Genomic DNA, 27,381 nt, shown 5'->3' with positions numbered 1-27,381 from the left:
CCACACACTGCACACACACACCACACACACACCACACACACACACACCACACACACACCACACTCACACACACCACACACACACACACAAAATGCCATTTGAGGTGAGACATCGTGGCTCACATCTGTGATCCCAGCACTTCAGGAGGCCGAGGCAGGAAAATCACTTGAGCCTCAGAGTTCAAGACCAGCCTGGGCAATGATGTGACAAGACCTCATCTCCACAAAAAAATTAGATAAAATAAAATTAGCCAGGCATGGTGGTGTGCACCTGCAGTCTCAGCTACTCAGGACACTAAGACAAGAGGATTGCTTGAGCTCAGGAGTTTGAGGTCAGCCTGGCCAACTTAACGAAACCTCCTCTCTAAAAAAAAAAAAAAAAAATTAGCTGGGCATAATGGTGCGTGCCTATCTGTAGTCCCAGCTACTCAGGAGGCTGAGGTGTGAGGATCGCTTGAGCCTGGGAGGCAGAGATTGCAGTGAGCTGAGATCGCAGCACTGCACTTCAGCCTGGGAGACAGTGAGACCCTGTCTCAAAAAAAAAAAAAAAAAGCCATTTTGGGAATGGGGAGGCAATAGTGTAAAATGGGCTCATCTGCAGTCACAATTTTGGGTTGATGCAAATGAAACAGACACGGAGTGGAGGCTCCGTAAAGGAAGGGGTGGTAGGGACCGAGGCTACCCAGTCCTAACCAGGACTGAGATCTCCCCCTTGGCTCTGGGATTACCAGCCTTAGGCCTGGGCCCGGGCATAATGTATTGTAACTATGAAGTAAGTTCTTCAAATTATGATCATTTCAGGAACCATTTTTTATGAGAAAATAAATTTTAAATAATAGCATTTTAAACTTTTTATGGTTACATTTGCCATGTGACCGGTGACAAGGTATATTTTTGCACTAAATGGGATGCATTCATTATCTCCGAAGCAACACTCACTCACAGGAACCACATTAGCAGGATGCAGGGACAGGCTGAATCAGACAGCCATTCTTTTCACCTGTGACACATGAGCCCACGTTCAGTGGGAAAAACACACGCACACAAAGATAAAGGTAGGATAGTCGGGCCCGTGAGTCTAAAGTAGGTCCCTAAAAGGCAGAGGAAGATTCCGAACAGAGCAACAGATTTTTGAGACAGAGTCCCAGGCTGGAGTGTAGTGGCGCAATCTGGGCTCACTGCAACCTCTGCCTCTCGGGTTCAAGCGATTCTCATGCCTCAGCCTCCCGAGTAGCTGGAACTACAGGCATGTGCCACCACGCCCAGCTAATTTTTGTATTTTTAATAGAGATGGTGTTTCATCAAGTTGGCCAGGCTGGTCTTGAACTCCTAACCTCAGATGATCCGCCCGCCTCGGCCTCCCACAGTGCTAGGATTACAGGCATGAGCCACCATGGCTGGCCCAGACCAATAGATTTTAATTCAGGCCCAGCAAACATAGTAGTTCATGTGTGCGTGCGTGTGTGTGTGTGTGTGTGTGTGTGTGTGTGTGTGTGCGCGCTTTACTCATTTGTTTAGCTGTTAATTAAATAGTTTAACTTTGGTCTTATACTTCCCAAAACTTCCGAAAACGGAAAACAAACTTCAATGGATAATGAATTCTCTACCTATCTCTCCACGTTCCTATGGGAACACAGTGGGTCGGAGTTGACCCACTGTCTGTGCAGGCTATCAGGGGTCAGGCAGCAGACAGTTGGAGCGTGTGGATGGGAGGTTTGCTGGCAGGAAGACCCATGAAACCAGGCATAGGAGGCTCACATAGTATCTTTTGTCCCCGGGGAGAAGGACAGGATGCTTTTGTATAGTGCTTTACAGTTTACACACTCCTTTTCTAAATGTTCTGTCACCTGCCTGGGACTGTCTACATAATTTGTAGGGCCTGGTGCAAAATGAAAATGCAGGCCCCTTGTTAAAAATGCATAACTGGATATAGTGGCTCACACCTGTAATCCCAGCACTTTGGGAGGCCAAGGTCAGAGGATCACTGGAGCCTAGGAGTTCAAGAGAAGCCAGTGCAACATACTGAGACCCGATCTCTGCAAAATAAATAAATTAGGCATCTATGAGTGTGCACGCCTGTAGTCCCAGCTACTTGGGAGGCTGAGGCAAGAGGACTGCTTGAGCCAGGAGTTCGAGGCTGTAGTGAGCTATGATCACACCACTGCTCTCCAGCCAAGGCAACAGATCGGGAGCCCATCTCTAAAATAAAATTAAAAAAAAAAATTTTTAATAGGAATTTTAAGACAGCAAAGCATTAAGCCAAGTACAGGGCCCTCTGTGATTTCTCGGCTGTCTGCTTGTGGAGCTGGCCCGCCCCCTGCATAATATTCAGAATTCACCATTTGAAATTATGCCCTATACATTCCCCGCCAGGCCCACAGGCACCCCCTACCCAGCCCGCCCCCTACTCCCAGCCATGCTTTTAGCTGCAAATTACAAAAGCCCAAAACTGGCTTAAACAATAAGGACATTTAGTGGATCAAATGACCGGAGGCCAAGAGAAAGGGTGGGCTTTGGGACCTAGCTATTCCACTGGCTCTGCCTCAGTTTCCCTGCCATGCTCTGAGTCCTGCCCTCTTGAGCTGGTGATGTCATCCTTGGGGCAGAAGTAAGAATGGCTGCTGCAGCTTGGGGCTCTCCCATTTATTTGTACACAGCAATGTCCAAAGGAAGAGAGACCACTTCTCCCTACGGCCGTTCCTTAAAAACAAGGACATTTCCTTCTCAACAATGTCCTTGAGAAAACATCAAACTGATCTGCAGACCCATCCCTGAACCTCTCCCTGTCACAGAGGAATGCCACTTGCTGGCCCAACCTTGACCTCTTTGACCAAGAACAGGCAAGGGGAAGGAGTGGAATTAGCTTGATTGGCTTCAGCAGCCCCCTCCCTGCCCAGCTGGGGTCAAACCACTGCACCACATTGCTGCTGCACAATGGGGAGAGTGTTACCAACCACTCTAAATGACAGTCCCCATGACCCGCCTTATCCTTTGGTGAAAACTGTCTATGGGCAGCCATGTTTTGTAGCATATGACATTGACCCTTAGCCATATTTGATAGGACTGTGGGTCTCCTGACCTAGAACAGCCAATCCAGGGACTGTGCATCATCCTGGTTTAGAAAGATGAGGTAGCCGGCCCCAGTGGCTCATGCCTGTAATCCCAGCACTTTGGGAGGCTGAGGAGGGCGGATCACTTGAGGTCAGGAGTTCAAGACCAGCCTGGTCAACATGGTGAAACCCGTCCCTACCAAAAATACAAAAATTAGCCAGACGTGGTGGCACACACCTGTGGTCCCAGCTATTCGGGAGGCTGAGGCAAGAGAATCACTTGAACTCAGGAGGTGGAGAAGGTTGCAGTGAGCCGAGATAGTGCCACTGCCCTCCAGCCTGGGCAATAGAGTAAGACTCCATCTCAAAAAAAAAAAAAAAAAAAAATGAACTGGACCAGTCAGATTCTTGCCTGGGGCATTTGAAGGAAGAAACCGTAAGCTTGAGAGAATGGGGCAGTTAATGTTAAAAGTTGATATTCGCAGCCATGAAAAGGAACAAAATCATGTCTTTTTTTTTTTTTTTTTTTTTTTTTTAAGTGGAGTCTCACCCTGTCACCCGACTGGAGTACAGTGGCACGATCTCAGCTCACTGCAGCCTCCACCTCCTGGAGTCAAGTGATTCTCCTGCCTCAGCCTCCTGAGTAGCTGGGATTATAGGTGCGCACCACCACACCCAGCTAATTTTTTGTATTGTTGGTAGAGATGGGGTTTCACCATGTTGACCAGACTGGTCTCGAACTCCTGGCCTCAAGTGTTCCATCTTCCAAAATCATATATTTTGCAGCAACAGGGATGCAGCTGGAGGCCATCATCCTAAGCAAATTAACGAAGGAACAGAAAACCAAATATCACATGTTCTTACTTATAAGTGAGAGCTAAAATTTGGGTACTCATGGACATAAAGATGCCAGCAATACACCCTGGGGGGCCGGGCATGTTGGTTCACATCTGTAGTCCCAGACCTTTGGGAAGCGGAGGCAGGAGGATTACTTGACCTGAGGAGACCAAGACCAGCCTGGGGCAACATAGCAAGACCTCATCTCTACTAAAAATAAAGAAAAAAAAATTAGCCAGGTATGATGGTGCACGCCTGTGGTCCCAGCTACTAGGGAGGCTGAGGTGGGAGGATCACTTGAGCCTGGGAAGTTCGCCAGAGTGCCACTGCACTCCAGCCTGGGCAACAGAGTGAGCCTGTCTTAAAGCAAAAAAAAAAAAAACAACAACAAAAAAAAAAAAAAAGGAAAAAGGAAAGAAAAAAAAGACACTGGGGCCTCCTAGAGAGGAGTAGAGAGGAGAAGGAGGGGGACAGGGTTGAAAAACTAACTCTTGGGTACTGTGCTCACTCCCTGGGTGATAGGTTCCATTGTACCCCAAACCTCAGCATCACACAATATTCCCACGTAACAAACCTGCACAGGTACCTCCAAATCTAAAATAAAACTTGGAGAAAAAAAGTTGACCTTTAAACATTATAACGTAGAAAGAAGCCAGAGAGGCCACAGTGGGCCCTGTGCAACTGAAGTTATGAAGAAGAAATGTGGATCGGATGAATGTATAAAGTAGATGCAGACTGACAGGCGAGATACAGCAGGAGAGAGCAGGGAACAGGAGGCCTGGAGGAGCCCATGACTGTGTCAAGGGCAGAACACCCGAGTGAAATCCACACACTCCTGCTCCCGCGGCCCCTGGGGCAGCCCTGAATCCAGAAGTGTCCTTTTGCGGCTCCAAGACTTTAATCCGCCTGTCTGGCTTTTCCTGGGCTCCTGTGCCTGGATATCTCCTTCATCACCCACCAGGCTCTCGTTCCTTGAGTATCTTTTGTTTTTTTCTTTCTTTCTTTCTTTCTTTTTGAGACGGAGTCTCGCTCTGTCACCCAGGCTGGAGTGCAGTGGAGCGATCTCGGCTCACTGCAAGCTCCGCCTCCCGGTTTCACGCCATTCTCCTGCCTCAGCCTTCCGAGTAGCTGGGACTACAGGAGCGCCCGCCACTAGGCCGGCTAATTTTTTGTATTTTTAGTAGAGACGGGGTTTCACCGTGTTAGCCAGGATGGTCTCGATCTCCTGACCTCGTGATCCGCCCATCTCGCCCTCCCAAAGTGCTGGGATTGCAGGCATGAGCCACTGCGCCCAGCCTGTTTTTTTCTTACGACCAGAAGAGTCCTGTCTTAAACAGGGATCTTAGATGTAATTGCACTTTTCAGCTGAGTAAGAGGAGAGAAATACAAGAAAAGAGCCATTCATTCGCTGAACACATGTTGAGAACTCTCTGTGCCCTGAGCCACTTTGGGGAGACAATGATAACTTGAATCCACAGTATTATTGAGGGAAGAAAGAAGACAGACAGCTAAGCAAGTAATTCTACTGCGATGAGATGAGCATGAGAGGAGGAGGAAGGAAATGATTGTCTCCAAACCCCAGCATCCTCAGAGCCAAATGTCTCCAAAGCATAAACCACACTGGAAATGTATGCTTGGAGTTGAAGGTGAGATGCAAATGTTTGATAATGAACAGGCATATGGGAAATTTATTTCAGCTCCCCTCCTTACCACTACCCTGGACCTGCAATCCTTCCATCTCTATTAAAAAGAATTAAAAACAAACAAACAAGGTGTATCCTGAGAGCTTTGCACAGATTAATTTTTACAGTGGGTGAAGCCCACAAAAGTGCAGCCTTCGGTTATGGAGAACTGTGATAACAAAAGCAGTATCCATGGTAACTGATCAGAAACATAGGAAATCTATGACGAATCTCTGATGAAACAGATAATCAGACTAGATGATACTGACTCATTAATCTAGTTATGGAACCTTACAAGAAAAAGAATTGTACCTTCAGAGAATCAGGAGACCCACATCTCAACACGACATCCATCTGCATCAGGATTCCAAGGGAATCACCTTTTTCTCCGAAAATAGATAGGGATTTGAGACCCAAAATCTCAGTGTGTATTGGCAAGTTGGGGGATGGGCAGGAGGCATGTAATGAGGAAGAGCTTGCATATTCTGATGGGGAAAATTTAGCCTCACTTTCTTGATTCACTTATCTCATGGGCATTTAATACATCCACTGGCCCATGCATGTAATCCCAACGCTTTGGGAGGCCGAAGTGGGACGACTGATTGAGATCAGGAGTCTCAAAAAATAATTTTTTTTTTTTTTTGAGACAGGGTCTCACTGTCACCCAACCTCCCCCTCCTAAGTTCAAGCAATTTTCCTGCCTCAGCCTCCTGAGTAGCTGGGACTACAGGCATGCACTATGACTCCCAGCTGATTTTTGTATTTTTAGTAGAGACGAGGTGTCACCATGTTGGCCAGGCTGGACTTGAACTCCTGACCTCAGGTGATCTGCCCGCCTTGGCCTCCCAAAGTGCTGGGATTACAGGCATGAGCCACCATGCCTGGCCTACAAAAAAATTTTACAGGTATGGTGGTGCGCCTGTAGTAACAGCTACTTGGGATGCTGAGGTGGGAGGATTGTTTGAGGTTGGGAGTTCTAGGCTGCAGTGAGCTATGACCGCACCCCAGCACTCCAGTCTGGGTGACAGAGTGAGACACTGTTTCAAAAAAAAAAAAAAAATTTTTAGGGCCAGGCAAGGTGGCTCATTCCTATAATCCCAGCACTTTGGGAAGCTGAGACAGGAGGATCCTCTGAGGTCAGGAGTTCGAGACCAGCCTGGCCAACATGGTGAAACCCTATCTCTACTAAAAATACAAAAAAATTAGCGTGGTGGCGTGCGCCTGTAATCCCAGCTACTCAGAGGCTGAGGCAGGAGAATCACTTGAACCCAGAAGGTGGAGGTTGCAGTGAGCCGAGATCACATCACTCCACTGCAGCCTGGGCAACAGTGAGACTCCCTCGCAAAAAAATAAAATAAAAATAAAAATAAACAAAACAAAAAAAATACAGGTTCAAGCGATTTTCCTGCCTCAGCCTCCTGAGTAGCTGGGATTACAGGCGAATGCCACCACGCCTGGCTAATTTTGGTATTTTTAGTAGAGACGAGGTTTCACCATGTTGGTCAGGCTGGTCTCGAACTTCTGACCTCATGATGTGCCTGCCTCGGCCTCCCAAAGTGCTGAGATTACAGGCGTGAGCCGCCGCGCCCAGCCAAAACCAAAATTTTTAAAAATCTACTGTGGATTCACAGATTGATGTTGAATATTGAAAGGCACATTTAAGAAAGCAGTAAAGTCCCATGTTTGGGGAACCCTCTGCCCAGGCCTCTGAAGCAAAAAAGGTCCAAGGAAATTTGTGCCAAACTTTGCAGAAGGACTTTAGCTTTCTGTGTGTGTGTGTGTGTGTGTGTGTGTGTGTGTGTGTGTGTGTGTGACAGTGACAGGATTTCGCTCTGTCACCCAGGCTGGAGTGCAGTGGTGCAATCATAGCTCACCACAGCCTCCATCTCCCAAGCTCAAGCAATCCTTCCGCTTCAGCCTCCCGAGTAGCTGGGACTACAGACATGCACCACTATGCCCACCTGGACTTCAGCTTAATTCTCACAGACTTAGGAGAGACATATGCCATGCACAAGACCCCAGCAAAGGCCTGGGGTGTGATTGCTTGGCAATTAGCCCTGGCCCAGTGGCATTTCTGCTAATGTGGCTTGGAGAGTAACCTGCAACCCTAGGCATGGATGGATAGGACTTTATGCCTAGCTCTTCCTCTTTCTATGAATGTGTCTATACACAAAAGCTGGACAGAATTATAGACCTTCCCCTCCTTGCTTTGTGGGGACCTTGTGAACATGCACTATGTGCTGTTAACTTCTGAAAGAAATAGGACATAGGCGGCCGGGCGCAGTGGCTCATGCCTGTAATCCCAGCACTTTGGGAGGCCGAGGCGGGTGGATTACGAGGTCAGGAGATCGAGACCATCCTGGCTAACATGGTGAAACCCCGTCTCTACTAAAAAATACAAAAAATTAGCCGGGCATGGTGGCAGGCACCTGTAGTCCCAGCTACTCAAGAGGCTGAGGCAGGAGAATGGCGTGAACCTGGGAGGCAGAGCTTGCAGTGAGCCAAGATCGCGCCACTGCACTCCAGCCTGGGCGACAGAGTGAGACTCCGTCTAAAAAAAACGAAAGAAAGAAAGAAAGAGAGAGAGAGAAGGAAGGAAGGAAGGAAGGAAGGAAGGAAGGAAGGAAGGAAGGAAGGAAGGAAGGAAGGAAGGAAGGAAGGAAGGAAGGAAGGAAGGAAGGAAGGAAAGAGAGAGAAAGAAAGAAAGAAAGGAAAGGAAAGAAAACTGCATAAATCACATGGGCTGAACTTTAATTTTTATATTACAATCCAGAAAATCAAGCCTGTGAAGATGGCCCTAAGATCAGCTGAAGGAAACGGGAATTGATTTCTTCATGAAGTCATGATGTGACAAACCCCTGGCCAGATGTGACCTGACAAATGTCCACATCTGCATCACAGAAGCCACACCGTCATCCTTTCATACTTAGAAAACAGATTAATAACGTGGCAAGGAGTGATTACATTAACCGTGGAACAGCTGCCTATCTGATGAATTGGAATGGGCAGCAGTATATGCAAGTTACATTTCAGAGTCAATGAGTTTTGATAATTGAGTTTATCCCTAGCAATGAGTACAGTTCTAGGAAGTCTAGATAAAAGCGTTATGGGTTCTGTTGGCTTAAGTGTTTCCTGAGCAAGGACCATTAGCTTTGTGTGACTTTTTTGGACTTTTTGTTGTCATTACATCTGGGATAGAACTTCAGTATTCTCCAGCCTCGTTGCTACCCCACAGAACCCCCTTTTATTGTTTTTGTTTTTTGTTTTTTATTGTTGTTATTTTGAGACAGGGTCTCACTCTGTCCCCCAGGCTGGAGTGCAGTGGTGTGACCTCAGCTCACTTCAACCTCCCCCTCCGGGTTCCAGTGATTCCCCTGCCTCAGCCTCCCGAGCAGCTGGGACTACAGACGCACACCACCACACCCAGCTAATTTTTGTATTTTTAGTACAGACGGGGTTTCTTCATGTTGGCCAGGTTGTTCTCGAACTCCTGGCCTCAGGTTATCCTCCCGCCTCGGCCTCCCAAATGCTGGGATTACAGGCGTGAACCACCTTGCCTGGCCCTAATCTCTTATGAAGACAGCAATCGTGTGGGATTACAGCCCACCCTAATGACCTCCTTTTAACTTAATTACCTCTTGAAAGACCCTATCTCCAAATAGAGTCACAATCTGAGGTACTAGGGGTTACAATTCATATGAATTCATATGAATTTGGGGAACCATAGCATCAAGATTTACATTTACCTTATATATTCATGTTATAATATATACTATACATGTTAATATAATATACTTATGTTATAATTTATAATATATTTACGCTATACAATATAACTATTATATATATATTTAAAAATCATCTGTCAATAGTGCAAAATAAATTTGATAGGCCCCAGGCATAGTGTGGAAGCGGAAGGAGTGAGAACAAGGTGAATCTGGAAGACGCAGCATGTAGCGCTGTAGAATAGCACAGGTGCAATAAGCGGAGAGCAATAAAAGGTGGTTGTAATTAAATGCTGGCCAGAATGGTGCAATCCCTAACTACCACAGGAGCTCAGGGAAGAGACAGAGATCGGCAGCGGGCAGAAAGTGTGAAAGAGGCTGGTAGAGGGGTTGGGCCTCAAAGCGTGGGGCCGTTGTAGGTAGGAGAATTAAGGGAGAGCTACGTTAATAAAGAGGTGCAGGCAGAACCACAAGGACTGGCTTCATAGCTGGAGCTCCAGTTTGCAAAGCTCTCTGTTTAAGTTCTGGACAGGACTGCATTGCTGGGGTCTTCTCAGCCAAACTCATTAGCTTAGGAAGCCGCTACTCAGGGCACAGTATTTAAATATGCAGGACTCTGCCCTTGTGTCTTAATTGATCCTGAAGAAATGCCCAGACATAACGCTGAGAACCCCAGTCAGCAGGAAGAGCACTTCCTTCATTCAGTGACTTGGTATTTTGCATCGGCATCCTATTGGAACCCACCAGGCAACCTCTTACTGCCTCCGAAGCCCTCCGAGGAATTTACAAACGCCGGCCCCCGACGGGCCAGAAAGGTGGGGCGCCGCAGTGGGAGCAGTCATAGGAACCTGACACCCGCTGTCGGGTACATGGCTGTGCGTGTTTCAATGGGACTGATTTTTTTTTTTTTTTTTTACTTATTTTTAGACAACCTCAAATAACAATCTAGAAAAGCCAGACTCCAGAGAACAATGAGAAAATGTAGAGAAGCCAAATATAAAAATACCGGCACATGCAAAAAATAAAACAAAATAAAAAAATCAATTCACTTCCACAGATTACAAGTGGAAATTCCCAGAGGGACGAGTAGATTTTGGAAGAGAAAAAGAGATTATATTTTATGGGAAGAGATACAATAACCATTCTCTTCCCATAAAACAAGTGATGGAAGATTGTCTCTGCTTCATAGATATACACTGCACATTTTCAGGATAATACTAACAGGAAATCAATAGGATCTTTTATATGTGAAAAGACATTATCGCTCTGGACTCCCAGCACGGCTAATCGGGCTATAGAAGATCTTCACGAAAACTTGCCACTGGCCATTAATCTTGGTCCTGGGACAGTAAGTAGCCTGCAAATCCAGATCTTTGTTTATTTTTAAATTATCCTTATTATTTATTTATTTTTTTATGGGGGGAGATAATCGCGTTCAAAGCCTCACCCTCCATTAGAGCCACTGAGCCTCCAGATGACAAGTGTCTCCACAGCAGACCAGATGCTCCCGGAGAGCCCCTCCTGCCCACGTCCACGCTGGGTGATGGCCATGTCATTAGCCACCAGAAGCTTTATCTGGGTATAATTTGATAGCTATGACAGGCTCAGCAGGATTTAAGGGATCTCCTGGTTTTTGCCTTTATTGATCTGAAATAGAACCAAAGTTAATATTAGCAAAAAACACTTTGTGCTGGGGTCATTTACCCATGAAAGGCTTTGGTGACTGGTGGCTTTGAACATTTATTATACAAATGTTCTTGGCCAGCTCCAGGTCATGAGCCTCATGATGGCCAACAGACTACACATTCTGGCCTCTCCTGCCACGGGAGTATCTAACCACTGTCCTGGTAAGACCCTTTCTTTTTCCAAGACACCTTAATCATCACAGGGTATAGAGCCCATTAGTATCAAGTTTGGATTTAGCACTGGCTCTGCCCTGGCATTAGTTTACCCCAGCTGCCCTAACCAAGTACCAAAGTCTGGGTAAAACAACAGAAATCTCAGTGGGGCACAGAGGTTCACGCCTGTAATCCCAGCACTTTGGGAGGCCAAGGCAGGAGGATCACTTGAGGCTAGGAGTTTGAGTCTGGGCAACATAGTGAAACCCCCATCTCCAAGAAAAATACAAAAAATAATACACACACAAAAAATTACAGGCATAGCAGTATGTGCCTGTAGTCCTGCTACTTGGGAGGCTGAGGTGGGAGCATTGCTTGAGCCCAGGAGGTCAAGGCTGCAATAAGCCAGGATCATGCCACTCTACTCCAGCCTGGGTGACAGAGACTGATATATATATATGCATATGTATATATACATATGCATATGTATATATGTACAGATACATATATATGTACATATGCATATGTATATATCATATATATGTATCAATACATATACATATATATATATTCTCTCATAGTTCTGGAGGCTTGAAATCTAAACCCAGGCATCCCCAAGGCCATGCTTTCCCTGGTGGCTGTAAGGGAGGATCCTTCCTTGTCTTTGCAGCTTGCAGAGGTTGCCTCGACATCCCTCAACTTGCAGACGCATCATCACTCCCAAAAGGTGGCCATCTCCTCCCTGTGTCTTCACATCATCTTCCCTCTGTGTGCACCTGAGCCCGAATCTCCCGTCTTTAAAAGGACACCAAGGCCGGGCACGGTGGCTCACACCTGTAATCCCAGCACTTTGGGAGACCAAGGCGGGAGCATCACGAGGTCAAGAGATCAAGACCATCCTGGCCAACATGGTGAAACCCCGTCTCTACTAAAAATACAAAAACTAGCCGGATGTGGTGACGGGTGCCTGCAGTCCCAGCTAATTGGGAGGCTGAGGCAGGAGAAATGCTTGAACCCGGGAGGCAGAGGTTGCAGTGAGCCGAGATCACGCCACTGCACTCCAGCCTGGCCACAGAGCGAGACTATATCTCAAAAAAAAAAAGACACCAGTCATATTGGATTAGGACCCACCCTAATGATTTCTTTTTTTTTTCTTTTGAGACAACCTTTCATTCTTGTCCCCCAGGCTGGAGAGCAGTGGTGCGATCTTGGCTCAATGAAACCTCTACCTCCCAGATTTAAGTGATTCTCCTGCCTCAGCCTCCTGAGTAGCTGGGACTACAGGCATCAGCCACCATGCCCAGCCTGATTTCAATTAAATTACTTCAAAGGCCCTATCTCCAAATACAGGCACATTCTGAGGTCCTGGGCATAGGACTTGCCTTCAACATATGAACTGGGGGGACCCAATTCAACCCATAACAGCCCCCAAAAGACTTCCCTCTTATTAAATGCAGACTAGATCATTCCTAATATGGTCAGCGTAGATCAGGGGTTCTCAGCCTCGACACAGTTGACATCTGTCCAGATAATTTTTTGTTATGGGAAGCTTTCCAGAGCATGATATAGGGTATTTATTAATAGCAGGACCTCAGGCCTCTACCCGCTAGATGCCAGTAGCACCTCTCGCCTCCCTTGTAAGAACCAAAAATGTCCCCATTTATTCATTTATTGCCAAATGTCCCCTGCAAGGGGAAGAGCGCCCCCAGTGGAGAGCCACTTAATTAAGTGAAATGTAGGCCGACCTTAGAGAAGCATTGCAAGGGGACTGAGCACAGATGAAGAGGTTAGAGTGCTCACACATCAGGCAGAGAATCTTCCCTAAAAGCGGCGGATTCTGAGGAACCCCCTAAATGTCCAGATTCCTTCATGAATTTCAAGAGTAGTTATTGTGTGCCAAGTATACATCAGGCGCTGATCTGGGCACTGGAGGAAAAAAGAGAACATTTTATTTTTATTTATTTATTTTTATTTATTTATTTTTTTTTGAGACGGAGTCTCACTCTGTCACCCAGGCTGGAGTGCAGTGGCTCACTGCAAGCTCTGCCTCCCAGGTTCAAGCGATTCTCCTGCTTCAGCCTCCTGAGTAGCTGGGATTACAGGCGCCCGCCACCACGCCTGGCTAATTTCATATTTTTAGTAGAGATGGGGTTTTGCCATGTTGACCAGGCTGGTCTTGAACTCCTGACCTCAGGTGATCCACCTGCCTCGGCCTCCCAAAGAGCTAGGATTACACGTGTAAGCCACCATGCCTGGCCGAGAACAAGACATTTTAAAACCCCTGCCTTAAATATCATACATTTGAGTGGAGAAGACTGAAAATAAATAAGATAAATAAAATATGTAGAATGCTGGATTGTCATATGTGTGAATGTGAAAAAAAACAAGAGAAGCAAGGAGGACAAGAAGTGCTGGGAGGATGATACTGAGCTTTTTTTGTGTGTGTTAGATGGAGTCTCGCTCTGTCGCCCAGGCTGGAGTGCAGTGGCACGATCTGCAACCTCTGCCTCCCAGGTTCAAGCGATTCTTCTGCCTCAGCCTCCCAAGTAGCTGTGATTACAGGCGCGCACCAACACACCCAGCTAATTTTTGTATTTTTAGGAGAGATGGGGTTTCGCCGTGTTGGCCAGGCTGGTCTCAAACTCCTGAGCTCAAGCAATCTGCCTGCCTTGGCCTCCCAAGTGCTGGGATTACAGGCATGAGCCACCACACCCAGCCTGGGATGCTGAGATTTTCCAGGGTGGCCCGGGCAGGGCTCACTGAGATATGGGGACAGGCTGAGAATGGGGGAGTGGGCATTGAATCATGCAGATTCAGGAAGAGCATCATAGCGGGAGGGAATAGCCAGGGCAAAGGCCCTGAGGCAGGAGCATCCCTGGGGAGTCTGAGGAACAGGAGGAGGTCTGTGGGGCTGGGGCACCGTGGACAACAGGGAGAGGGTGGCAGATAGAGTCAGCGAGGGAAGGGCGGGAGACAGATGACGGAGGGCTTTCAGGTCATGGCAGAGACAGGCTGGCACCTTGAGAGTTATGAGGAGCCAGTAGAGCTCCTATGTGTGTGTGGCGGGGGGTGCAGGAGGTGGGGGTAAATCATCCAACATTTAGCAGGATTCCTCTAACAAGGGGCTGAAGAAGTGCCAGGGCAGAAGTCCAGCTATGTGACCATTACTATATCCAATAGAGAAACAGGGATCCACGGACTAGCGTGGTGGGTGGCGTGAGGTGCGGGGAGATCCTAGATGGTTGTGTTTGACAGCAGTGCCAACGAGATTCGCTGATGTGCCAGACATGGGCTCTGAGAGAGCAGGGAGGTCTTTGGCTTCAGCAAACGGAAGACACAACCACAATTAATTGAGACGAGGAGTCAGCAGAAGCAGCAGGTTTGGAGGGAATATCAGAACATTTGCTATTTGTTTTCATTGGGGTAAAATAGACATAACATAAAATGTACTATTTTAGCCACTGTGAAGGACACAGTTCTGTGACCATTAGTACATTCACATTGTTGTGCAGCCATTGTCACCACCCATCTCCAGAACCAGGGCAGGAAGCCAGGGCACTTCGACACTGAGTTCCATAGTGGAGCCGGGTACAAGTTGGCCTAAAGATAGGGTTACAGCCAGCTGGGCGTGGTGGCTCACGCCTGTAATTCCAGCACTTTGAGGGGCCGAGGCAGGTGGATCCCCTGAGGTCAGGAGTTCAAGAGCAGCCTGGCTAACATGGTGAAACCCCATCTCTACAAAAATACAAATATTAGCCAGGCCTGGTGGCGGGCACCTGTAGTCCCAGCTACTTGAGAGACTGAGGTGGGAGAATCAGTTCAACCCAGGAGACAGAGGTTGCAGTGAGCCAAAATCACGCCCCTGTGCTCCCGCCTGCGTGACAGAGCGAGACTCCGTCTAAAAAATAAAATAAAGATAGGGTTGTCGGATGTCCCTCTTCTCCAGGGACAGACCAGATTCTAGCCATTGCCCTATAATTAATAGTGGCTCTTCACACTCTGAAAAGTGTTCTAGTCTGGGTGATAACACGGCCACACCTCTCACTCTGAAGTAAGAACTTCCAGGCAGCATCTCTTGTAAAGTAAAGATGCAGAGCTTCAGGGACTCAGAACCTCCACCTGGGTTCCTCCACTAGCGGCACATCTCAGTTACTCGGGCCCAGTTCAAGGATGGGTGAAGGCCTGTTTTTGCCAATGACTAAACAACCTTGGAGAAGTCTGTGCACATCGGTCGCTATGTCCTTGGTTCTGGCAGGAAGCAAATGTAAACTCCCGGTCGTGAGGGCAACCGCATAGCCTTGGGTCTGCTTTCCTCCTCGACTCACTGGTTCTGACGCACTAAACAAATGATAAGCCTAGATTGCTAGTCTTTGGCTGTGATATCTCCTGCTAGAATTTCCATCTCTCCCACAGCCTACCCTGTGGGACCATCTGCTTCTTTACAGCAAATCTCACCTCACCTGTTGACATTTACATGCACATGCCAGAACTAAGAGAAAGCCTGAAGAATGTGGGACATGACGAGCTGGGATGTTCCTGGGTCGCTCCACGCTTCATGAGTCAGGCAGGCTGGAATGTGTTTGAAAATCAGGGAGTTACGGATACACATTCCAAAGTCCCCGGTGACATGTTCAGAATGAACGGAGCTCCATGACAGGCAAAAACAACAGCCCTTGTTTAATTCTGAAGTTTACATGCACATTGGCACTGTTCTATCCCAACCTTTTGTTTCCATGGAAACCATTTATGATACCACAAAAAGAGGATTCTGACCAAAGTAAGGAAGGAATAGCAGCAATGGAAACTAGCTTTCAAATGAGCTTCAGGTAGAGGGAAGGACAGGGGGAAAAACAAACAAACAAACAAAATGTGGAGCCTGGTACGGTTTGGATTTGTGGCCCTGCCCAAATCTCATGTCAAATTATAATCCCCAGTGTTGGAAGAGGGGCCTGACGGGAGGTGATTGGATCATGAGGGCAAACTTCCCCCTTGCTGTTCTCGTGATAGTGAGTGAGTTCTCGTGAGATCTGGTTGTTTGAAAGTGTGCAGCACCTCCCCCTTCGCTCTCTTTTCCTCCTGCTCCAGTCACGTGGGACGTGTCTGCTTCCCCTCCGCCTTCCGCCATGATTGTAAGTTTTCTGAGGCCTCCCAACCATGCTTCCTGTACAGCCTGTGGAACCGTGAGCCAATTTAACCTCTTTTCTTTATAAATGACCCAGTCTCAGGTAGTTCTTTACAGCAATGCAAGAACAGACGAATACAGAGCCATGCCCAGAGCTATTGTTAAGGAGAATGACTCTCCCGGGATGCCCTAGGATGGTTGTTTGTGGCCCAGGCACAGCCCACTCCTCCCAGAGTTGATTCTGACGATCTAGCTGGCTGAGTAACCCTTCCAAAAACTGCTTTACTCTTATGTTTTCTTTTCTTTTCTCAAGAAAAAAAGTGTTGTTCAACCAAGGGGAAAGCACTCTCTGTTGTAACCCAAGCATGCAGAGGCATGGGGTGGAGGAGCAGAAGTCACCCAGAGTATTAGTTTCCTGAGCCTGCTGTAATAAACTTGGTAGCTTAAAACAATAGAAATTTATTTTCTTACAGCTCTGGAGGTCAGAAGTCCAAAATCTGGATGTCAGCAGATCCACGTTCCCTTTGAAGACTCTAGGACAGACTCCTTCCTTGCTTCTTCTGGTTTTGGTGACTTGTCGGCCCGTGGTTGCTTTACTCCAATCTCTGCCTCTGTCTTCTCATGGCCGTCTCCCCTGTGTCTGTGTCTCAAATCTCCCTCTACCTTTTTCTGATAAGGACACCTGTCAGTGGAGCTAGAGTCCATCCTCAATCCAAGATGATCTCAGGATCCTTCATTACAGCTGCAAAGACCCATTCTCGAAATAAGGTCCCTTTCTCATGTTCTGGGGGTTAGGACTTGGACATCACTTTTGGGAGCCACGATTCAACCCACTATACCCATATAACAGGAGACTTTGCCTTGGCAACTATAAAAATTCACATTGCATTTTGGGAGGCCAAGGTGGGCAGATCACGAGGTCAGGAGATCGAGACCATCCTGGCTAACACGGTGAAACCCCGTCTCTACTAAACATACAAAAAAAATTAGCGGGGCGTGGTGGCACATGCCTGTAGTCCCAGCTACTCAGGAGGCTGAGGCAGGAGAATTGTTTGAACCCGGGAGGCGGAAGTTGCAGTGAGCCAAGATCGTGCCACTGAACTCCAGCCTGGGCGACACAGCAAGATTCTGTCTCAAAAAAAAAAAAAAATTCACATTCTGAGCACCAAATGGGAAACCCTGTAGGTCTTGAAGCTTTGGCCAATTTCCGAAAAATTGCATGAGCAGTTCCTACCACTGCAAGACCTGGGCACGGCAGGGAATCTGGGGCGTTGCCATGGTGATTCTAAACCTTGAAACTTTTGTTTTTTCATATTGTTTGCAAGGAAGTAGTTACTCAAACCTCATATGAAATGCAGGAATCCAACAGATAGGCTGTTTCTAGAGTAAGCTCATTGCTTGGAGTGAGAACTCCCCTCTGCCTTCATTGAAGAAACAGCATCTGTGACGTTCTTGGGATTCTCCCCAGTGACCACCATTCTAGGCTTAGCAACAACCTTAAACTTTCAATATAATCAGACATATCTGAGAGTGAGGAGGACAGACGAGGTTGAAGAGATATGCTCCAATACCACCCTCTGCCACTCCTATTCATAAGAAATTTTGAAAATGCTTGAAGGAGGCCAGGCACAATGGCTCATGCCTATAGTCCCAGCATTTATAGAGGCTGAGGCAGGTGGATTACTTGAGCTCAGAAGTTCGAGATGAGCCTGGGCAACATGGTGAGAACCTGTCTCTATAATTTAAAAAAAAAAAAAAAAAAGAGGCCGGGCACAGTGGCTCAAGCCTGTAATTCCAGCACTTCGGGAGGCCAAGGCAGGTGGATCACCTGAGGTCAGGAGTTCGAAACCAGCCTGGCCAACATGACAAAACCCCATCTCTGTTAAAAATACAAAAATTAGCTGGGCGTTACGGTGTGTGCCTGTAATCCCAGCTACACAGGAGCCTGAGGCAGGAGAATTGCTTGAACCTGGGAGGCAGAAGTTGTGATGAGCCAAGATCATGCCACTGCACTCCAGCCTGGGCCACAGAGCGAGACTCCATCTCAAAAAATAAATAAATAAATAAATAAATAAATAATAAAAATAAATAAATTTAAAAAAAGAAAGAAAATGCTTGAGGCTGGGTGTGGTGGCTCATGCCTATAATCCCAATAACATGGGAGGCCTGAGGTGGGAGAGGATCACTTGAGGCCAGGAGTTCAAGACCAGCTGCAGCAACCTAGTGAGACCTCTTTATTTAAAAATCAAATAAAAAATTTAAAAACAAAACTCTTGACTCTACTAAGATACTGTTGGTAACACGGACAGTGAGTGAAAAGCCTCTGTATGAACAGCTTATCATGATTAGCATGACTTTGCCACCCACATCTGCAGTTACGAGGAGCTGCAGAGGGCCAGGTGGCAGGTGAAAGCTTGTTTCTCCAGGAAACAACAAACTTGGAGAAGCCGTGGCCTTTGTTGAATCTTCCTGAAACTGTCATGCAGGAAAGCCTGGGAAAGGGAAGATGTGGGTAAGTTCATCAGAGTTTCAGTCTGGACAGGATTTTGGCTGCAGATTCTCTTGGTAATTTCCTTTTACATGAAGTAAAAACCTGAGTGACTTTCCTCATGTTAATACATCCATCACCTTCTAGATCCAGCATCCCGCTTCCAGTAGCATGCTGGGGCCTCTTGTAGCATGCTGGGGCCTGAACACATGGTCTGACTTTGCAGTCGTGGCACTGAACCCCTGAGAACCTACCAAAAGGAGGATACAGAGGACAACCCTCTCCTTGATGGTGTCCCACCTGGCAGAAACAGGCTTTGCTCCTAGAATACTTTCAGGCCCAGGATCATCTTCACAATGAAAAACCAAGACTAGGCCCGGGCGCGGTGGCTCATGCCTGTAATCCCAGCACTTTGGGTGGCCAAGGCAGGCGGATGGCTTGAGTCCAGGAGTTTGAGACCAGCCTGGCCAACATAGCAAGACCCTGTCTCCACACAAAATACAAAAATTAGCCAGGCATGGAGGCGTGTGCCTGTAGTCCCAGCTACTCAAGAGGCTGAGATGGGAGGATTGCTTGAGCCCAGGAGGTGGAGGCTGCAGTGAGCCAAGATCACACCATTGCACTCCAGCCCGACAGAGTGACAGAGACACTGTCTCAAAATAAAAAAATACAAAAAGATAAACCAGGACTGGGAAAACAGAGCTAAGGTGGTATGCCCGCTTATTGTGAGCCTTCTGGAAGGAGGTCAGGCAATTTTGAAAAGAACCAGAGGTGGCCGGGCGCGGTGGCTCATGCTTGTAATCCCAGCACTTTGGGAGGTCGAGGCAGGCGGATCACGAGGTCAGGAGATCGAGACCACGGTGAAACCCCGTCTCTACTAAAAATACAAAAAAATTAGCCGGGCGTGGTGGCGGGCGCCTGTAATCCCAGCTACTCGGCTGCCTTTTGAGGTCCCTTAGCTGTGATGCAAATGGTGCACATGCAGTCAAGACTCCATCTGCCCTGGGAAGCTTTCATGAGCCTTGGGGGCCTGGCTCACAACAGATCCTAGGCTTCTTTTGTTCCTTGCTGCCTATCTGTAAGTAATAAACCTGCTTCACATAACTTGTATATGAGTGTGCTCTGTCACACTGGACTAGGACAAATTGGTAACCAGTACATGGTGGACCTAAATAGTAGCCCAGGGTGGCAGCAGAAAGACGTATTTAGACTCCCATTACTGGTGGTTGGCATAGTGATGATCTTCCCTATTCTCCACGCTGTAGCAGTCCTCCCTTAATATTGCTAATTATTGGGCATGCTTCACACTGTGTAACAAATAAGGTAATGTAAACGTGACACTGAATGACTTCTAGCTAGGAAACAGAAAGCCTTGTAGCTTCACAGAACAATTGCTCTAAGTCAGCAACCATATAAGAAGTCAGCCTAGGCCGGGCGCAGTGGCTCACGCTTGTAATCCCAGCACTTCGGGAGGCCGAAGTGGGTGGATCACTAGGTCAGCAGTTCGAGACCAGCCTGGCCAACATAGTGAAACCCCGCCTCTACTAAAAATATGAAAAATTAGCCGGGCGTGGTGGCTTGCACCTGTAGTCCCAGCTACTCAAGAGGCTGAGGCAAGAGAATCGCTTGAACCCGGGAGGCGGAGGTTGCAGTGAGCCAAGGTCACGCCATTGCACTCCAGCCCGGACGACAGTGTGAGACTCTGTCTCAAAAAAAAATTAGCCAGACGCGGTGGTGCACGCCTGTAATCCCAGTGACTGGGGAGGCTGAGGCTGGAGAATTGCTTGAACCCAGGAGGCAGAGGTTGCAGTGAGCCAAGATTGCGCCATTGCACTCTAGTTTGGGCAACAAAAGCAAAATTTTGTCAAAAAAAAAAAAAAAAAGAAAAGAACCAGAGAATCAAACACATTGTCCACAAAACAGCCCTGCTTCTGCACAGGCAGGTGATGGGGGCGCCATTTTCCTGAAACGTTCCCCCTTCCTGTTCTAAACCTTCAAGTGCAGTTTCTTTGTACACTTCTGTTCATTGGGACCACAAGTCTGCCCTCTGCTGGTTAAGGGATATGCAAGCATTATTACAACTGGGAAGGGGACCAGTGCTGTGGCCCCTTAACCGACATTTTTCCCAGAGGGGCAGTGATGTAGGCAGTAATGTACTTACCTCCTAACTCATAAAGACTTTATCTTAGAGTCAGAGCTGTTGAGTGGCCGATAAAACATTCTCTACCTTCATGGGTCACAGATAACATCTACACTCCGCATATCCCAGGGAATTCTAAAATCAAGCTGGTGTTATCACAGCTATGGCTAAAAGTCCTCTGAAACATCATCATGTAAGTTAATCTAAAAGAGAAAACATAAATAAACCAAGGAAACATAAAAACAGTCATTGAAAGATACAAGCCTGAGTCTGAATCCTGGTCTTTCTATTTACTAGCTCCATGAGCTGGAACAAGTACTCAACTTCTCTTTTTTTTTTTTTTTTTTTTTTTCCTGAGACACGGTTTGACTCTGCTGCCTAGGCTGGAGTGCAGTGGGGCGATCTCAGCTTACTGCAACCTCCGCCTCCTGAGCTCAAGGGATCCTCCCACCTCAGCCTCCCAAGTAGCCGGGACTACACGCAAGCGCCACCACGCCTGGCTAAGTTTGTATTTTTTGTAGAGACGGGGTTTTGCCATGTTTCCCAGACTGGTCTCAAACTCCTGGGCTTGAGCAATCTGTCCACCTCAGCCTCCGAAAGTGCTGGGATAACAGGCATAAGCCACTTCGCCCTGTTATTCAACTTCTTTAAACCCCAGTTTCCTTAACTGTAAAATGAGGCTGTCTATAATTACATCAGATAATTGTTGAAAAGATTCAATGAGATCATTAATCAGGTAGCACAGTGCAGTGTCTGGCACATTTTGTAAACATTCTTTAAATCAGAGGTGTCCAGTCTTTTGGCTTCCCTGGACCAGATTATTAGAATTGTCTTGGGCCACACATAAAATATACTAAACACTAACAACAGCTGATGAGCTTCAGCAAAAAAAAAAAAGCCAGGCACGGTGGCTTACGGCTGTAATCCCAGCACTTTGGGATGCTGAGTCAGGCAGATTACCTGAGGTCAGGAGTTCGAGACCAGCCTGGCCAAGATGGTGAAACCCTATCTCTACTAAAAATACAAAATTTAGCCGGGCGTGGTGGCACACGCCTGTAGTCCCAGCTATTCAGGAGGCTAAGGCAGGAGCATCACTTAAACCCAGGAGGCAGAGATTGCAGTGAGCCAAGATCACACCACTGCACTCCAGCCTGGGCAACAGAGTGAGATTCCGTCAAAAAAAAAAAAAAAAAGTAAAGAAATCTCATAATGTTTTAAGAAAGTTTACAAATTTGTGTTGGACCACATTCAAAGCCATCCTGGGCTGCATGCAGCCTACGGGCCATGGATTGGATAAGCTTGCTTTAAATGTTAGCTTAAATATTTTTCTTTTCAATTCATTTTATTCTAGAAGCTAGAAATCTTTGCTCACAGTGGTGCAGTAGGAAAAGCCAGTGTTGGAGAAGAGAAGTGTGTATTGAGACCGACAGTTTCGTCACCATTGGTCCTCAACCAGGGGCAATTTTGTGTGCCCAGGGGGTTTTGGCAATGTCTAGAGACATTTTTTGGCTGCCACAACCAGGGACTGGTGCTACTAGAATCTAATGAGTAGAAGCCAGGCATGCTGCTAAATATCCTTCAATGCGTAGATCGGTTCCTACAACAAGGACTTATCCAGCCCAAAATGTCAATAGTGCTGAGATTGGGAACCCTCTCCGGCTTCACGAGAAGCGTCTTCAGCTTTAACATTGAAGACCTGAGTCCTTGGCCAGCCACTGTATACAATCAAAGCTGTGCTTCTCTAAAGTTGAAAACTCATTTGGTAATGCCAGCTATGAGTACTATGAACAGGTATGGCACTAAGCAATGGTGACTCTGCTGAGTTCCAGAACTTTCTATCTCTTACTAACCAGTAGCATTTCTGCTTACAGCTTGGCTTTCCAGATGACAATAAAAATAGAAGCAAAGTCTCTGGATTAAAAAGCCACCCAAAGTCAAGGGGTCAAGGCTCTATATATATATATATTTTAATCATAATAAAATACACATAAAACTTACCATCTTAACCATTTTTAAGTGTACAGTTCAGTAACACTAAGTACATTCACATTGTTGTGAAATCAATATCCAGAACTCTCATCTTGCAAAACTGAAACCCTATACCCATGAAACCCTATACTCCATTTTCCACGCCAAGGACTCTCAATATTTTCATAAGATAAAATACTCACAGAAAAACAAATTGAAACGAAACAAAACACAAACCGACCAACAAAAACCCAGAAGGTTTTTTGTTTTTGGTTTTTTTTTTTTTGAAACAGAGTCTTGCTCTGTCACCCAGGCTGGAGTGCAGTGGCATGATCATAGCTAACTGCAGCCTCCAAATCCTGGGCTCAAGCAATCCTCCCAGCTCAGCCTCCCAGGTAGTTGGGACTACAGGCACGTGCCACCACACCCGGCTAATTTTTAAACATTTTTTGTAGAGATGGGGTCTCACTATGTTACTCAGGCTGGTCTCAAATTCCTGGGCTCAAGCTTCCCAAGTAGCTGGGATTACAGGTGTCTGCCACCATGGCCGGCCAATTTTTATATTTTTAGTAGAGGCGAGGTTTCACTATGTTGGCCAGGCTGGTCTCGAACTCCTGACCTCATGTATTCCACCCACCTCAGCCTCCCAAAGTGCTGGGATTACAGGCGTGAGCCACCACGCCCAGCCACAGAATGTTTTTAAAAATTATCTGGGCATGGTAGTGCATGCCTGTAGTCCCAGCTACTTGAGAGGCTGAGGTGGGAGGATTGCTTGAGCCCAGGATTTGGAGGCTGCAGTTAGCTATGATCATGCCACTGCACTCCAGCCTGGGTGACAGAGCAAGACCCAGTCACTAAAAATAAAAATTAAAAAATAAATAAATAGAAGGGGCCCTGGAGAGGCACCTCAGCCCTCCTGCCATATGAGGAAACAGTGAGAAGATAGACGTAAACCAAGAAGCCAGCCCTCACCAGACACCACATCTGCCGGCGCCATGGTCTTGGAGTTGTTCAGCCTCCAGAACTGTGAGAAATAAATGTCTGTTGTTGAAGCCACCCAATCTCTAGTCTTTGGTTATGGCAGCCTAAACGGACTAAGACACAAAGCTTACCAAATGGCAGAGCCACGTGCTTCCCGGATCAGTGATGCTGAGGAGACGGCTGATCTACCCCAGTTCAGGAAGAGGGACTTAGGGCTTTCCTTGGCAATGTTCTGCTCCTGGGGGGTCCTTGGTACTCAAATCTGAACTCTGTTCCTCTGCCTATCAGTGAATGAAAACATCTCCTGGCTTCTCCACTTCCACCATTTTTTTGTTTCCAGCTCTTTCTCTCCTCCTAGTTTTAGCATACAGTAGTCCCCTCTTATCCACAGGGGATACGTTCCAAGATCCCCAGCGGATGCCTGAAACCTCAGATGATACCCATCCCTATGTATATTGTTTTTTCCTACAGACTACATGCCTATGATAAAGTTTAATTTATATATTAGGCACAGTAAGAAATTAACAATAAGTAATAATGAATAGGACAATTATAACAATGTGCCAGCATCACTACTTTTGCAAGTTGGGGCCAATGTTAAGTACTGTAAGGGTTTCTTGAACACAAGCACGGTGATACCATGACAGTAGCTCTGACAACCAAGATGGCTAAGTGACTAACCAGCAGGTAGAGCCTGGATGTGCTGGACAAAGGGAAGGATTCACGTTGCAGATGGGATCAAGCTTACAGTGAGAGATCTCATCACGCTGCCCAGAGTGGTGCACAGCTTAAAACTCATGGATTATTTCTAGAATTTCACATTTAATATATATTTCTTTTCTCTTTTCTTTTCCTTTCTTTAAGACAAGGTCTCACTCCATTGCCCAGGCTGGAGTGCAATGGTACCATCAGAGCTCACTGCAGCCTCCACCTCGTGGGCATAAGCCATCCTCCCACCTAAGCCTCCCAAACAGCTCAGATTACAAGCGCACGCCACCACACCCAGCTGATTTTTGTATTTTTTGCAGAGACAAGGTTTTGCCATGTTACCCAGGCCGAACTTGAACTCTTGGACTCAAGGGATCCACTTACCTCGACCTTCCAAAGGGCTGGAATTACAGGCGTGAGCCACCATCCTTGGCCCATTTAATGTTTTCAATCATGGGTAACTGAAACCTGAGAGGGTGAAACTGTGGACGAGGGGGAACTATGTACATTAAATACATTCCTTCAGGTACATGCGTGAAGAACTGATTGTATGCTAGGCCCACAATGCTGCTGGAAATAGAAATATTTCAACCACTTTTCTCAAGGCGTTTACAGTCTAATGAGAAAATAAATTTAGTTTTTTGTTTTTGTTTTTGTTTTTTTGAGACAAGTTCTCACTTTGTCTCTGGCTGGAGTGCAGTGGTGCAGTCTCAGCTCACTGCAGCCTCCACCTCCCAGGTTCAAGCAATTCTCCTGCGTCAGCCTCCCAAGTAGCTGGGATTATAGGTGCCCGCCAACATGCCTGGGTAATTTTTGTATTTTTAGTAGAGACGGGGTTTCACCATGTTGGCAAGGCTGGTCACAAACTCCTGACCTCAGGTGATCCACCCACCTTAGCCTTCCAAAGTGCTGGGATTACAGGTGTGAGCCACCATGCCCGGCCCAGAAATAAATTTCTAAATGATGAAAATTTGGAAATGAAATATAAGTTGTACAAATGGACAAGTGGCATAATATTATGTTGTACAAAGGGACGTTCATTATTCCTGATGAAAACTCATGCCGGAGCTTACATTTATTCCCTCCAGAAATCTCAATAAAATTAAAAAAAAAATTTATAAATGCTTACAGACAAAAGGAATGGAAGAGAAGATGATATCAGGCAAAAGACAGCAATGAAATTTTGGAAGATGTAAAATGGAGGGGCCCGTGCCACCTGGAGAATAAGCTGGTTTGTGCTGCGGGGCCCAGGAGTGGTCAGGAATCAGAGGCTGAGCAGCAGTGTTGATGATAGTCTTTAAAAAGAATAGGTAAGAACCCCAAATCTCCTTTCCCAGCCCACGTAGCCACGCAACTACACCACCTCTACCACTACAGGAAGTTTATTAACTCCAAAGGAAGACTTTGGAGCCTCAATATCAGAACATAGCTAGACACCAGATATTGTTCCAAAAAAGGGAATTTTGTGAACATTTGGGTACTGAGATGCTATTCCCAGATCCTTCCCCTGCAGGGCTTTTACCTTCCCCAGGCAGGAGAAAGGAGGAAAACTCTCTGGGAAAACTGATCCATCGGCCGGGCACGGTGGCTCACGCCTGTAATCCCAGCACTTTGGGAGGCCGAGGTGGGCGGATCACGAGGTCAGGAGATCGAGACCATCCTGGCTAACACGGTGAAACCCTGTCTCTACTAAAAATATAAAAAATTAGCCAGGCATGGTGGTGGGCGCCTGTAGTCCCAGCTACTCGGGAGGCTGAGGCAGGAGAATGGTGTGAACCTGGGAGGCAGAGCTTGCAGTGAGCCGAGATCGTGCCACTGCACTCCAGCCTGGGCGACAGAGCAAGACCCCGTCTCAAAAAAAAAAAGGAAAGAAAGAAAAAGAAAATTGATCCACCCAAGGGGGAATAATATCTACAGATCTAACATCTGGGGACCAGACCTAATGACTCTCCATGACGCTCACCAGAAGTATAGCTTCAAACGTGCACATGGAGCGCCCATGAATAGACAGCCAAAGACTACTAGAGCTTTGAGGGAAGTCCGCCCACAAGAAAAAGACCAAAACATGGCCAGGCGCGGTGGCTCACACCTGTAATCCCAGAACTTTGGGAGGCCGAGGCAGGAGGATCACCAGAGGTAAGGAGTTCAACACCAGCCTGGCGAATGTGGCAAAACCCCATCTCTACTAAAACTACAAAAATTAGCAGGGCATGGTGGCAGACGCCTGTAATCCCAGCTACTCAGGAGGCTGAGGCAGGAGAATCACTTGAACCAGGAGGTGGAGGTTACAGTGAGCCAAGATCACACCGCTGCACACTCCAGCCTGGGTGACCCAGCGAGATTCTGCCTCAAAAAAAAAAAAAAAACAAAAACAAAACGCCCATACAAAGTACATCACATGGAATTTCAGAACACCAAGAATAAAAGCAATGCTTCCAAAGAAAGAAAGAAAAATACAGTTACAAAGCCTAGGACAGAATCAGTCCTAGTGCTAACAATACTGGGAAATTGAAGATGGTATAATAATGTCTTCAAAAGTCTGTGGAAACATTTTTGCAATCTAGACTTTTATACCCAGCCACACAATCTACCTATCAAGCTATCAAATATATAGGTGGAATAAAAATATCCAAGTTCTCAAAAAATTGTGAGAAGATTTGGTCAATCAAAACAATGGAATAGGCCGGGCGCGGTGGCTCAAGCCTGTAATCCTAGCACTTTGGGAGGCTGAGGTGGGTGGATCACGAGGTCAGGAGTTCGAGACCATCCTGGCCAACATTGTGAAACCCTGTCTCTACTAAAAATACAAAAAAATTAGCAGGGCGTGGTGGCAGGCGCCTGTA

At 46.8% G+C, this 27,381-nt stretch overlaps 1 long non-coding RNA gene across 1 annotated transcript in view; it reads right to left on the bottom strand.

Moving 5' to 3' along the window:
• The window catches only part of LOC116813892 (uncharacterized), a 22,780-nt gene extending 6,982 nt beyond the window's left edge, over positions 1–15,798 (bottom strand). The window contains exons 1-3 of the long non-coding RNA XR_009214953.1: positions 15,592–15,798; positions 12,877–13,057; positions 10,741–10,940 (exon numbers count right to left, since the gene is read on the bottom strand). This is a non-coding gene — a long non-coding RNA (uncharacterized LOC116813892). The remainder of the gene's footprint in view (positions 1–10,740; positions 10,941–12,876; positions 13,058–15,591) is intronic.
• Positions 15,799–27,381: the final 11,583 nt, after the last annotated feature.

Source organism: Hylobates moloch, unplaced genomic scaffold (assembly GCF_009828535.3).
Source record: "Hylobates moloch isolate HMO894 unplaced genomic scaffold, HMol_V3 SCAFFOLD_9, whole genome shotgun sequence".
NCBI lineage: Eukaryota > Metazoa > Chordata > Mammalia > Primates > Hylobatidae > Hylobates > Hylobates moloch.
Note: the sequence above shows the minus strand (reverse complement) of the source record. Positions and strands in the feature narration are given on the sequence as shown.